The sequence below is a fragment of the Pristiophorus japonicus genome, chromosome 14 (assembly GCF_044704955.1).
Source record: "Pristiophorus japonicus isolate sPriJap1 chromosome 14, sPriJap1.hap1, whole genome shotgun sequence".
Classification (NCBI taxonomy): domain Eukaryota; kingdom Metazoa; phylum Chordata; class Chondrichthyes; family Pristiophoridae; genus Pristiophorus; species Pristiophorus japonicus.
Window position 1 is genome coordinate 1,426,252 of NC_091990.1, and position 14,740 is coordinate 1,440,991.

At 48.2% G+C, this 14,740-nt stretch overlaps 1 protein-coding gene across 1 annotated transcript in view; it reads left to right on the forward strand.

Moving 5' to 3' along the window:
- Positions 1–378: 378 nt before the first annotated feature.
- ahdc1 (AT hook, DNA binding motif, containing 1) overlaps positions 379–14,740 on the forward strand; it is a 244,764-nt gene continuing 230,402 nt past the window's right edge. The window contains exon 1 of the mRNA XM_070898781.1: positions 379–425. The gene's annotated coding sequence lies outside the window, so the exon portion shown is untranslated. The remainder of the gene's footprint in view (positions 426–14,740) is intronic.

Consider the following 14,740-nt stretch of genomic DNA (forward strand, 5'->3'; position numbering starts at 1 on the left):
AAAAAAGGCCTTGTAAATGTCTGCTGTGTCACCCAGGGCGGGGGGCACGGTTTAATGTTTAATGTTTTGCAGGTAGACTCTAAAAGAGTTAAATGTTGCAGCACAGCCCAGTGCGCGAGAGGGAGAGGGAGTTGCGCAGGCGCGTTGCCGCCCAGCTGGAGCCGTGTGTGCGCAGGCGCGTCGCCGCCCAGCGGGAGCCGTATGTGCGCAGGCGCTGTACCGCCCAGCTGGAGCCGTGTGTGCGCAGGCGCGCTTGCCGCCCAGCTGGAGCCGTGTGTACGCAGGCGCACTGCCGCCCAGCTGGAGCCGTGTGTGCGCAGGCGCGCTTGCCGCCCAGCTGGAGCCGTGTGTACGCAGGCGCGCTGCCGCCCAGCTGGAGCCGTGTGCCGGGTGCGAGCCGGAGCCCGGGTCCGGGCAGTGTGCAGGTAAATGCTCCCCCTCCGTGGGCCCTGTGTGTGTGTGTGACCCGCCGGGCACCGGGCACCGGGCACCGGGCACCGGGCACCCTCCGCGCCACTGGCCCGTGTCTGTCTGTCTGTAAATCATTTCAGCCCGTGCCAAAATATCAACCAAAAGCAGCACCCAGCCCGTGTGTGTCTATTATATATATATATATATATATAGTGTGTGTGTCTATATATATATATATGTATGTATATAGTGGGTGGGTGTTTTATTTTTTGCAAATTGCATGTTGTGGGGAAATTGAAGTTGATGATACGCGACGTGCAAAAAATGTCAGTGGCAGCGAGCCCCGGCCGAGAGCTGTGTATTCTCTCTCTCTCTCTCTGTGTGTCTGTTTCTCTCTGTCTCTCTCTCTCTGTCTCTGTTTCTCTCTCTCTCTGTCTCTCTCTCTGTCTCTGTGTCTCTGTCTCTCTCTCTGTCTCTCTCTCTGTCTCTGTGTCTCTGTCTCTCTCTCTGTCTCTCTCTGTCTCTGTTTCTCTCTCTCTCTGTCTCTCTCTCTCTCTCTCTCTCTGTCTCTCTCTCTCTCTGTCTCTGTCTCTCTCTCTGTCTCTGTTTCTCTCTCTGTCTCTCTCTCTGTCTCTCTCTCTGTCTGTCTGTCTCTCTCTCTCTCTGTCTCTGTCTCTGTTTCTCTCTCTCTCTGTCTCTCTCTCTGTCTCTGTTTCTCTCTCTGTCTCTCTCTCTCTCTCTCTCTGTCTCTCTCTCTCTCTCTGTCTCTCTCTCTCTGTCTCTGTCTCTGTTTCTCTCTCTCTCTGTCTCTCTCTCTGTCTCTCTCTCTCTCTGTCTCTCTCTCTGTCTCTCTCTCTCTCTCTCTGTTTCTCTGTCTGTCTGTCTGTCTCTCTCTCTCTCTCTGTCTCTGTTTCTCTCTCTCTCTCTCTCTCTCTGTCTCTGTGTCTCTCTCTCTCTCTGTCTCTCTCTATTCTCTCCCCCTCTCTCTGTGTAACGCAGTTGCCCTCTCGGTGCATGCGGGTGTGGGGCTTGTGAAACATCTGCCCCTGTAATCCGGACATGTAGTTCCAAGCTCGGCTGCTAATTGCACAGAAAGTTCAGACGGTATTTGCCAATGAGCCCCCGTCACACGGGCTCTGCCTGCTCGCTGCCTCTCTGGACACTGGCGATACTTGGGGTTTGCGAGCTGCTGGGAGGCGTGGGCACAGTGCAGGGAATGTGTTGCAGATTCCGGCTGCAGGGGCTGTTCACTTGTCATCATCCCCCCCCCCGCCGCGATTAGAAACGTCTGCTCCAACCTACTTGGCTTTTTGAAATAACATTTATTTTGTTAGAGAGAGACTCTGGTTGTATTCCCGAGCTGTCCGATTGCAATGTGTTGAGGCTCAGCAAATGAAAAATGTTGCAGCTGGCTAAAATGCTGCGAACAATAAGCTTGCAATATCCTGCCGCCACATGATGCAGTCTCACCATCCTTGTCTCACCTGGATCAGAGTATTTGTCTCATCTGATTGGCAAGACACGGCAGTGCCAGTGAGGAATCTCCTGGTGACAGCAGAGCTAAATGTGTGGCAGATGTGCAGCTGTGTATGGAAACTATTGTGTAAAATGTGGACCTGTGGTTAAACTCACTTGGTAAAAAATCTGGAGCCAGTGTCTCGGAATATATTGCAGACTTGGTGTGATGTCCATAAACCAATTTTGCTTCAGTCTTGTGCTTTGTGACCTCGTCAGAATCTTCTGATTATGCTGTGGCCTTGCAACATGCACTGTTATATACAGCACGGAGCGTCGCACTGCTAGAATCTGTTTAACAGAATATTGCATTTTGTCTGTCCGGTTTCAGTCTGTAATCACTGTTGTACATCAGCACTGGCAGTAACCCAATGTTGTCCTCACTACTGTACACGGCACCAGCAAGGATTGCAATGGCAGTGTTCGTCTATTGCTTCCAGGTAGGTTAGTGAAGGTGATGTTACTCAGGGTGACCACCACAGGAGCCAAGACAGTCGACAGTGTGCATGCAAAATGATGACATTGCTTATGTGGGTTGAGATATTCAGCCATTAGTTTGCACTGAGTCTGTGAGTGCCACATGATTTGTCTGGACAAAGATATTTGTCTGCTGTTGCGGTTGGTTTTGTTCTGTATAACCTTTCCTCCAGGCAGTCGTACTGTAATTGTTGCAACTCGAAAACTAAAGAGAAATTAATTTAGCCGAACTTGTAGTTTCCATGCAGCTTTTAGTCCAGGTGTCCTCAACGGATTTGTTTTTGTTTGTTTTGTTTAATACCACACAGTTTGTTTCTTTTAAATCCGAGGGCTCATTAAAACAAGTAGCTTCTAAATAAAATGGCAAAATGTTCAGTTTTGAAGTTACATCCTCGCTCAAAATGGCACAGAAACCAAGAGCCAGTTGTTCGTGTCTCTCTCCTGGCTGAGTGCTCAAAAGCCGGAGTTGATCTTGGTCGCCTGGATCAGAGAGCTGACTGAGAAGAGGAAGTGTTTGTTCGTTGAAGGATCACCTTTTAACACATGAACACTTCCCCTCTTCAATCAGCATCCCCCTTTGTCTATCCAGCCATGAATGGAGTGTAAAGGGAACTTTTTTCCTCTCCCTGGCATGTCAGTCATTTCATAAATATTAGTGTTATTATAAATTCTGGGAGTAGTGTGTGCACCAGCTCAGCCACAAACAGTGTTTGACATTGGTGTGAGCTCTAAGATCCAGACTATCTCTCCTTCAGTGTGCTGATAAAGAATGACTGGAGGCAGCATTAAGAAAACTGGGCGAATTTAAATATTTGCTTCTATTTAAAGGAAAATCTGATTTCTGTGTCCAAAATCTATAATTTTGATGGCAGTGAGGCAAGCATTAGCAATTTGAATAGTTAATGTGTTGAACTGATTTTGTGTGTCCTTTCTATGTCTAATATTGCACTGCGCAGCGATCCTGGCACACATTGACAATGCCACCAGCGGCTCAGTGGGCAGCACTCTCGCCTCTGAGTCAGGAGGTTGTGGGTTCAAGTCCCACTCCAGGAACTTGAGCACAAAACTCCAGGCTGACTCTCCCAGTGCAGTGCTGAGGGAGTGCTGCACTGTCGGAGGTGCCGTCTTTCAGATGACATGTTAAACCGAGGCCCCGTCTGCTCTCTCAGGTGGATGTAAAAGATCCTATGACACTATTTTGAAGAAGAGGAGTTATCCCCGGTGTCCTGGGGCCAATATTTATCCCTCAATCAACATCACAAAAACAGATTATCTGCTCATTATCACATTGCTGTTTGTGGGAGCTTGCTGTGCGCAAATTGGCTGCTGTGTTTCCCACATTATAGGCAGTCTCTCGGAATTGAGGAAGATTTGCTTCCACTCTTAGAATGAGTCCTTAGGTGGCGGAACAGTCCAATACAGGAACCACAGACTCTGTCACAGGTGGGACAGATAGTGGTTGAGGGAAAGGGAAGGTGGGACTGGTTTGCTGCACGCTCTTTCTGCTGCCTGCGTTTGTTTTCTGTATGCTCTCGGCGCTGAGACTCGAGGTGCTCAGTGCCCTGCTGGTTGCACTTCTTCCATTTAGGGCGGTCTTTGGCCAGGGACTCCCAGGTGTTGGTGGGGATGTTGCACTTAAACAGGGAGACTTTGAGGGTGTCCTTGTAACGTTTCCTCTGCCCACCTTTGGCTCGTTTGCCATGAAGGAGTTCCGAGTAGAGCTCATGCTTTGGGAGTATTGTGTCTGGCACACGGATGATGTGCCTGCCCAGCGGAGCTGGTCGAGTGTGGAGTGCTTCAATGCTGGGGATGTTGGCCTGGTCGAGGACGCCAACGTTGGTGCGTCTGTCCTCCCAGGGGATTTGTAGGATCTTGCAGAAGCATCATTGGTGACATATCTCCAGTGACATTACAACAGTGACTACACTTTGGGACATCCGGTGATTGTGAAAGGTGCTATATAAATGCAAGTCTTTCTATTTATTTTGCAAGCAATTGATAATGTAAAGATTCTTTTATAGATTGTGACGGATGATCTCTCAAATAAAGCCTCTCCCACAAAGTTGATTTGTGTTTGGTCGTGCTGGATTGCAGCAGGATTGTCTTGTGCTTGGTCTACCTTCCTGTCCCTTGCCTCTCTCTCTCTCAAAACATTGGGCAGTAGTTGATACCTCGTGATTTCTCCATGCTGTGTTTCTGAGCAGTGGAGGAATTAACAAACTCTAGTCTAAGGTTGAAGTGTTCTTGTGTATCTAATGTTGGCCAGTTACAGGGTGCTTTTGGCAGCGAGGGCTTGGGCAGATTGCTCATTAACGTCTCGTCCATGAACTGGAGACACAAAGAGGGAAGAAAATGTTTTTTTAAATTCTCTTTTTGTTTAAAAAAATGTTTGCCGATCCTTTCTGAGCAGCAAATAATAACATAAGAAATAGGAGCAGGAGTCAGCCATACGGCCCCTTGAGCCTGCTCCGCCACTCAGTGAGATCATGGCTGATCTGATCGTGACCTCAAGTCCACTTCCCCGCCCGCTCCCCATAATCCCTTATCTTTCAAAAATCTGTTGTATCTCCCCCTTAAATATATTCAATGACCCAACATCCACAGCTCTCTGGGGCAGAGAATTCCAAAGATTCACAACCATCCTGAGAGAAGAAATTCTTCCTCATTTCCATTTTAAATGGGCGACTCCTTATTCTGAAACTATGCCCCCGAGTTCTAGACTCCCCCACAAGGGGGAACATCCTCTCTGCAACTACCTGGTCCAGCCCACTCGGAATCTTTTATATTTCAATAAGATCACCTCTCATTCTTCTCAACTCCAATGAGTATCGGCCCAACCTGCTCAACCTTTCCTCATGTGACAACCCCTTCATCTCAGGAATCAACCTAGTGAATCATCTCTGAACTGCCTCCAATGTAAGTAATGGCGCAATGGCAGCATTCCAGCCTCTGGGCCAGTAGGTGCAGGGGTCAAGCCCACGCCAGACTGTTCCAGAGAAAGCAGGCTGAGCTCCGGCTCGGAATTCTGGGTTGGTACCCTGCGGGATCCTCGCGTCCAGTGACTGTGGGTGCCCCCCCTCCAAGGGTGCCCCCCCCTCCTCCACGGGTTCCCCCCCCCTCCATGGGTCCCCCCTCCATAGGTGTCCCCCCTCCATGAGTGCCCATTCCATCCCCCCCCCCCAATTGTATGGGCTGTGGGTGCCCATAACATAAGAACTAGGAGTAAGAGTATTCCAGGAATATTCTCATCCTATGGAATTCAAGTGTAAATTTGTGGTTTTGCAGTTCAGTCATATTCAAGTAAAAATTCTCCTGAAAGTTGAGCAGAAATGTAGGAACAAACTGTTCACGGGATATACGGCCCAGAAACAGGCCATTCGGCCCAACCAGTCCATGCCGGCGTTTATGCTCCACTCCAGCCTCCTCCCGTCTTTCCTCACCTAACTCTATCAGCATAACCCTCTATCCCCTTCTCTCCCCATTGGCTTGTCCAGCCTCCCCTTAAATGCATCGATACTATTCACCTCAACCCCTCCCTGTGGCAGCGAGTTCCACATTCTCACCGCTCTCTGGGTAAAGAAGTTTCTCCTGAATTCCCCATTGGATTTCTGGGTGACTATCTTATATTGATGGCCTCTAGTTATGCTCTTCCCCACAAGTGGAAACATTCTCTCTGTATCCACTCGATCAAAACTTTTCATCATTTTAAAGACCTCTATTAGGTCACCCCTCAGCCTTCTGTTTTCAAGAGAGAAGAGACCCAGCCTGTCCATCCTTTCCTGCTATTCGCCTCAACCCCTCCCTGTGCTAGCGAGTTGCACATTCTCGCCATGCTCTGGGTAAAGACGCTCCTTTAATACTGCCGCTGACTGAGCCAGTAAGTAGCCAGGAGCTTACCTGCTGCATCATTTATCTCACATCCCCATGCAGTACATGTGTCTGGATGTCATTTTCGCGAACCCTGCTCAAAGCCGGCTTTGAGAGGAAGAAAGAATTGTGTTTTTACCTGCGTGGTGCTTTGAATTTTCTGCAGGTTTTTTATCGGGAGGAGATCTGTTTGCATGTAGTAGGGTTTGTGAGCCGTGATGCTAAATGTTAACAGTATCTAATTGAGCCAGTTCCAATTCACATCTAATCATATTTGTCTAGATTTTGTAATTATAACGCCCTTGGAATTTTGAATGGTACACAGGGGAAATGGAAAGGAGGAAGACACAGCTAACAACAGAGCATGTTGGGGCTCGACATTAATGAATGCTCACATACACGGTGCACCCAGATGTTGTTGGTGAGCATTTAGATGCTCGCCCATTGAAATGTCTGTTCCCTCCCTCCCTGTTGTCGTCTTAGGCCGGCCCCCAGAGTCGAGGATGACTTGCTTCCACACTAATATGAATTCTCAGGTGACCTCCAGTCTCTGTCACAGGTGGGGCAGACGGTGGTTGGAGGGACGGGGGGTGGGGGGCTTGGGTTGTCGTGCCCTCCTTCCGCTGTTTGTACTTGGCTTCCGCGTGCTCCCGGCGAGGAGACTCGAGGTGTTCGGGGACTTCCCGGATACTACTCCTCCACTTTGAGCGGTCTTGAGCCAGGGATTCCCAGGTGTCGGTGGCGATGTTGCCCTTTTTATAGGAGGCTTTGAGGGTGTCCTCGAAGGGTTTCCTCTGCCCACCTCGGGCTCGCTTGCCGTGTTGGAGCTCTGAGTAGATCGCTTGTTTTTTTGGGGATAGGCACACTGATATCAGCATTCTCGCTCAGACCAACATCCCCAGCATTGAGCGTGGTCAATGCTTCAATCAGCTCTGATGGATGGGCCACATCGTCCACATGCCTGATGCTAGACTCCCGGAACACCCTGTCTACTCACCTGTTATACAGACATGTCATTGACAGGAGGGAGACTTGCTGGTCCATTAAACCTGCCCCACACCACGATGGCTATATCATCAATACTAGACATCTCTTCCTTCCCCCGACCTAACTCCCTGCACACCCACACCCATTCACCACCACCAACCCCCACTCATGTAACCTCTTGGGAGAGGCAAAAACAGAAACTGAGAAAAAACCCAGGGCCAATAAGGGGGGAAAAAAACTCTGAAAAATTCCTCTCCGACCCCCCCTCAAGCATTCAGAGCCAGTCCAGGGGATCACACAGACTAAGTGTTACCCATCAGCCGTAGCTCAGTGGGTTGCACTCTCGCCCCTGAGTCATAAGAACATAAGAATTAGGGGCAGGAGTCGGCCATTCGGCCCCTCGAGCCTGCTCCGTCATTCAATAAGATCATGGCTGATCTTCGACCTCAACTCCACTTTCCTGTCCGATCCCTTGATTCCCCTGGCCTCCAAAAATCTATCGATCTCGGCCTTGAATATACTCAAAGACTGAGCCTCCACAGCCCTCTGGGGCAGAAAATTCCAAAGATTCACCACGCTCTGAGTGAAGAAATTCCTCCTCATCTCAGTCCTAAATGGCCGACCCCTTATCCTGAGACTGTGACCCCTGGTTCTAGACTCCCCAGCCCGGGGGAAACATCCTCCCTGCATCTACCCTGTCAAGCTCCGTAAGAATTTTGTATTTGAGAAAGTCAGAGAGATTGTGTGGAATGGGCCGATACTCTCTGAAGTTTAGAAGAATGAGAGGTGAGCTCATTGAAAAATACAAGATTCTGAGGGGGATTGACAGGGTAGATGCAGGGAGGATGTTTCCCCCGGGCTGGAGAGTCTAGAACCAGGGCTCACTGTCTCAGGATAAGGGGTCGGCCATTTAGGACTGAGATGAGGAGGAATTTCTTCACTCAGAGGGTGGTGAATCTTTGGAATTCTCTGCCGCAGAGGGCTGTGGAGGCCCAGTCTTTGAGTATATTCAAGGCTGGGATCGATAGATTTTTTGAATCAAGGGATATGGGGATCGGGCGGGAAAGTGGAGTTGAGATCAATGATCAGCCGTGATCTTATTGAATGGCGGAGCAGGCTCAAGGGGCCAAACGGCCGACTGCTGCTGCTATTTATTAGGTTCTTAGAAGGTTGTGGGTTCAAGCCCCGCTCCAGGGACTTGAGCACAAAAATCTAGGCTGACATTCCCAGTGCAGTGCTGAGGGAGTGCTGCACTGTCGGAGGTGCCGTCTTTCGGGATGTGACATTAAACCGAGGCTCCATCTGCCCCTCTCGGGTGGATGTAAAAGATCCCATGGCACTATTTTAAAGAAGAGCAGGGGAGTTATCCCCGGTATCCTGACCAATATTTATCCCTCAATCAGCATAACAGATTATCTGGTCATTATCACATTGCTGTGTGTGGGAGCTTGCTGTGCACAAATTAGCTGCTGCGTTTCCCACATTACAACAGTGGCTACACTTCCAAAAGTACTTTGTTGTCTGTAAAGAAGTTTGGGACGTCCGGTGGTCGTGAAACGCGCTATAGAAATGCAAGCCTTTCTTTTTCTAAGACTCTTGCCTTCTATATTATGCTACTAAGCGCCTGTTCTGTAGCAATACTAACTCGAGAAACTAACTGTGCACCACTGCAAGTTGTCAATGCCGTGACCTGCAGCACACATGTGTGACCACACGGACTATTTCAGCAGGGATAAAGGTGTGATATCTTGGGGACTGTGCTCAACTTGCCAGTTGACTGCATTTGCATGTGTAAAATTATACATGCAGCATTGTCCTCCTGTAGCCAACATTTGGATAATATTTAAATGAAGCAGCATGAATATTGCTTCACCTGTGGGGTTTTATTTGATCTTCGGCAAACATATGTATCTTTCTTGTCATGACGATAGAGTTTCTGATGATTTGGGACATTGTGTGATTATCTTGTACCTTAATGGAGTATATATAAACACATCACGTTTATTTCACGCACAGTGATGCATCATATTTGTGCAGTGTCTCATGGGCCAGGAGAGCTGGGTCTGAATTCAGGGACACTGGCTTCTCACAGATGTTGATGGGCAGATATTGGCCAGATCAGTAGGCATAGAGTGTTAATCAGGTGCCTTGTGGATGGAAAGTCACCATCATCATCGGCAGTCCCTCGAAGCGAGGATGACTTGCTTCCACGCCAAAAAAGGATGAGTTCACAGGTGTTGCAATGAAAGACCTAATATTCTGGATCCCAAACTACATGTTGAAGGGTGGAAGATGCCTGTGCGTGGATCTTTTTAATGTGTGGTGGCCGTTGCACACCAGCCACCACACGGGCTTGACAGAGTGAGGTCTTGGCAAGGATTAACCAAGACGACTGGAGACCAGCTCTGCTGCACGGACCTAGTGTGCACACATATCACAGTCTGGGCTGGCCCGTGCTGCCCCAGAGCCATGCCTCTCCTGCGCCCGACCTCGCCGCTCCTGCTGTATCTGCCCATGCTCCAATCACCGACCTGGACCTTGATGACGTCACTCTTCGCTGCCGTTGCCCTCCTGTACCAGCTCGCGCTGTACCTTACCGTGGTACACCACCACGCTGTCCATGGCCGCCACTCGCTGCTCCTTTTATGGCCCCGACCTGCCGGTCTCTCGCAGGTCGGGGCTGCCACGCAGCCTTTTATGTGGCATCTTGTCAAATGCCTTCTGGAAGTCCAAATACACCACATGCATTGGTTCCCCTTTATCCACCCTGTTCGTTACATCCTCAGAGAACTCCAGCAAATTTGTCAAACATGACTTGCCCTTTCATAAATCCATGCTGACTCTGCCTGATCGAATTTTGCTTTTCCAAATGTCCTGCTACTGCTTCTTTAATAATGGACTCCAACATTTTCCCAACCACAGATGTTAGGTTAACTGGTCTAGAATTTCCTGCTTTTTCTCTGCCTCCTTTTTTAAATAGCGGCGTTACATTTGCAGTTTTCCAATCTGCTGGGACCTCTCCAGAATCCAGGGAATTTTTGTAAATTACAATTGATGCATCCACAATCCCTGCCGCTACTTCTCAAGACCCTAGGATGCGAGCCATCAGGTCCAGCGTCTAGGGTCTCAGTTTAGCATCCCATCCGACAGTCCAGCACTCCCCCAGCACCACGCCGGAGCTCCAGCCCAGAACCCCGTGCTCAAGTCGAGCGGGACCCGAATTCTCTGACTCAGGCGAGAGTGCCACCCACCGAGCGTCGGCTGACACACACCAGAGTCTCAATAAAGGAACTGGTCAGCTTGAAACTTCTGAGATGCTGCTGGAAAAGAAGGATCAATACAATTCCATCTTTCTATGCACAGCGAGATCTCCTCTCTCCCTCGAGTGAGAAGATAGAAAAAGCAGTTTTGATCAAAATCAGCTTCCCCGGTGATAAGGAATTCAAAAAGAAAAGAGACACGGTCAGGATTTAAAAGAATCAGAGTTGTATTTTGTCCACTCGCAGTGTTGGATTACAGACCTTGTCCTGTAAATATAGACCTAGATTATATTTATTTACATGTATCTTTTGTTAAGTGCCTGCTCTTTTTTTCTTGTGGGTAGGACTCTCTCGCCCGAGTCAGAAGGTTGTGGGTTCAAGTCCCACTCCAGAGACCTGAGCACCAAAAATCTAAGCTAACACTCCAGTGCAGCGCCGAGGGAGCGCTGCACTGCCAGAGATGCCCTCCCCCGGACGAGACGTCAAACCGAGGCCCCGTCTGCTCGCTCTCTGGTGGACCTAAAAGATCCCACAACACTATTTTGAAGAGCAAGGGAGTTAACCTAGAAGGAAGTCCTGGGGCCAATATCTATCCCTCAATCAACATGACAAAAAACCAGATTATCTGGTCATTATCACATTGCTGTTTGTGGGAGTTTGCCGTGCACCAGCCGGCTGCCACACCTCGCACACCACAACAGCGACTACAGGATGGAAAGAAAGACAGTGTCTTGCATCATGCTTGCTACTCCTAGTGGCTGCTCAGAAATGGCACATATGTTGCATGTCGAAGCACTCAAGGTCATGTCCTTCCTGGTGGTTGGGATTACCTTTGCGCTAGAGAAGAAGAAAAAAACCTGGTAGCAATGAAATCCAAACATTATTCAATTATTCAAGGAGGATTTAGTCCAATTGATATTAAGGAATGGAAGACATGTACATATTTTGTACCCAATAAGCACAACTATATCATGAAAGAAATAAGAAAGATTGCATTTCTATAGCGCCTTTCATGCCCACCGGAAGTCTCAAAGTGCTTTACAGCCAATTAAGTACTTTTGGAGTGTAGTCACTGTTGTAATGTGGGAAACACCGCAGCCAATTTGCGCACAGCAAGCTCCCACACACAGCAATGACTAGATGATCTGTTTTAGTGATGTTGATTGAGGGATAAATATTGGCCCCAGGACACCGGGGATAACTCCTGTTCTTCTTCGAAATAGTGCCCTGGGATCTTTGACATCCATCTGAAAGACGGCACCTCCGACAGTGCAGCACTCCCTCAGCACTGCACTGGGAGTGTCAGCCTGGATTTTCTTTATACTCAAGTCTCTGGAGTGGGACAACCTTCAGACTCCGAGGCGAGAGTGCTAGCCACTGAGCCACAGCTGACAGTCGATATAGATTCTGTCTCTATTGTAAGTCTGACCTCGGCTATGCTATGCTGTACCATTGATGTTCGCAGTTCTTTATACCAGCTCTCTTTGTGACCTGTTTGAGTATGCCGATTGCAGACATTGTCTCCCTTGGAAACTAGGTTCTGTCTGCTCAGACATCTTTTAAATAGAACCTCTATACCAATAGAAGCGACATTGAGCCTGCAAATCGGGGCGGGTTTTATATTTTGAATTCCAAAGTTGCCAATCAATTATGCTTCTATGTCTGGTTTCCCTTTATATCTGAATTTTTCTTTTAATACTTCCAATTAAATATGTATCATAACAGATTTGCATGGACCCCTGATTCTACAGTGCTGCTGTATACCCCACACATTCCAGTCATGTAATGTTAGTGGTGTTGTTGCTATGGGAAATTCCTGTATTTTTCTGAGGCTCCATGAGTCAGACACAATTTTCGTGCCTTCGAGTCTGAATCTTTTTTTTTCAAGTTGTAGAAATAGTTGGCTTATTTCAAACCCAGGTTTTGTCTGCTCCTTTATAAATACAGGTCCATCATCGTTTCATTATCAGTGGCTTACTGTCAGTGTCAGCTGTGGCTCAGTGGACAGCACACTCACCTCTGAGTCAGAAGGTTATGGGTTCAAGTCCCACTCCAGGAACTTGAGCACATGAATCTAGGCTGACACGCCAGTGCAGTGCTGAGGATAAGATGTTAAACCGAGGCCCCGTCTGCTCTCTGAGGTGGATGTGAAAAATCCCATGGCACTATTTTGAAGAAGAGCAGGGGAGTTATTCCTGGTGTCCTGGGGCCAATATTTATCCCTCAATCAACATCACAAAAAAAACAGATTATCGGGTTATTATCACATTGCTGTGTGTGGGAGCTTGCTGTGCGCAAATTGGCTGCTGCGTTTCCCACATTACAACAGTGGATACACTCCAAAAGTACTTCATTGGCTGTAAAGCGCTATGAGAAATCTGGTGGTTATGAAAGGTGCTATATAAATGCAAGTCTTTCTTTCTGCTAGAGTTTCAGTTTGGCATCGAATTGTAAGCACTTTTACATTGTGCACCTGTGCCCGTCGGAACTACATTAGGAATCTCGGCAGGTCGAGAGAGGGAAGGGGATTTCTGTTAGCCAGGGTTGGAATCAAATTCAGTTACAGATATTAAAGAATAATGTATTAACCCACTGCACCATAACCCCCAGAACAGTCACTCTTTATTGCCTGATGAACAGTTTAACAAATGAAAGTCTGGTGTTGTCTCTTCCCCCCCACCCTCCCGCATTAATTTGGGAGATAAATTGGATGAGAATTTAATGGCCATATGTCATTGCAGAATTGGCTGTGGGTTAGCAAAAGGCGCCAGAACGGTTTGCTTCAAACCTGCGATAATCCAGAAATGAGGCCTCGGACCAGGATAACCGTGAAGGTGAATCGAACTTCTGAATTCTCGGCCCTATCTTGTGTCTCCTTTTTGCGCTGGATTTCCAACCACAGAATCTCATTGAAACATACAAGATTCTGAGGGGGATTGACAGGGTAGATGATGAGAGGGTGTTTCCCCCCGGGCTGGAGAGTCTAGAACCAAGGGTCACAGTCTCAGGATAAGGGGTTAAATTAGGAGTGAGCTGAGGAGAAAGCTGTGAATCTTTGGAATTCTCTGCCCCAGAGGCTTGTGGTTGCTGCATTGTTGCGTATATTCGAGAAACAGATTGATAGATATGCTAAGGTAATCGAGGGATATGGAGATCGGGCGGGAAAGTGGAGTTGAGGTCGAAGATCAGCCATGATCTTATTGAAAGGAACGAGGGGCTGAATGGCCGGCTCCTCCAGTAGAATGCCACTTCAATGCCTACCATTCGAAATCAAAATTTAGGGTCAACAAATGTACAACAAAAATGTCAGCTGTGGCTCAGTGGGTAGCACTCTCGCCTCTGAGTCAGAAGGTTGTTGGTTCAAGTCCCACTCCAGGAGGTTGAGCACAATAAATCTAGGCTGACACTCCCAGTGCAGTGCTGAGGGAGTGCTGCACTGTCGGAGGTGCCGTCTTCCAGATGAGACATTAAACCGAGGCCCCGTCTGCTCTCTCAGGTGGATGTAAAAGATCCCATGGCACTATTTTGAAGAAGAGCAGGGGAGTTATCCCCGGTGTCCTGGGGCCAATATTTATCCCTCAATCAACATCACAAAAAACAGATTACCTGGTCATTATCACATTGCTGTTTGTGGGAGCTTGCTGTGCGCAAATTGGCTGCCGCATTTCCCACATTACAACAGTGCCTAGACTTCAAAAATACTTCATTGGCTGTAAAGTGCTTTGAGACATCCTATGGTCGTGAAAGGCGCTATATAAATGCGAGTCTTTCTTTTTACTTTCTACATAAAATAAGACTATGTTGCAAACATAGAGGTGGCTGCCTTAACAATAGAACTGACCGTGAGTTGCGATTCAGGGAGGCAGGAGCTGGAGTGATGTCCCAGGCAAGTGATGGGAAAAGGTCTCGGAGGGATGATGAGCCAGCGAGGGTTGATCTGGAAGAGTTGTCAGCGACGGCTGGGCTTATTTAACCCTCCGAGATAATGAAACAGCAGTGACAGTGAATGTGGTTTCACAAAGCAGCAGGTGGTTGGTTTGAATGATCCGATTCTGGCTCTTGGTCTGAACACCATCTTGGAGAGAAATTCTAAACCGAACACAGTCGATCTTTCTCAGTACTGGCCTTGCATTTCAACTGCTTTGAACACATTTTTACAGAAATATCATCAGTTCCTTTTTGTATTTTTGGCTGGCTCCTACCCACCAATCAAGCCACAGCTG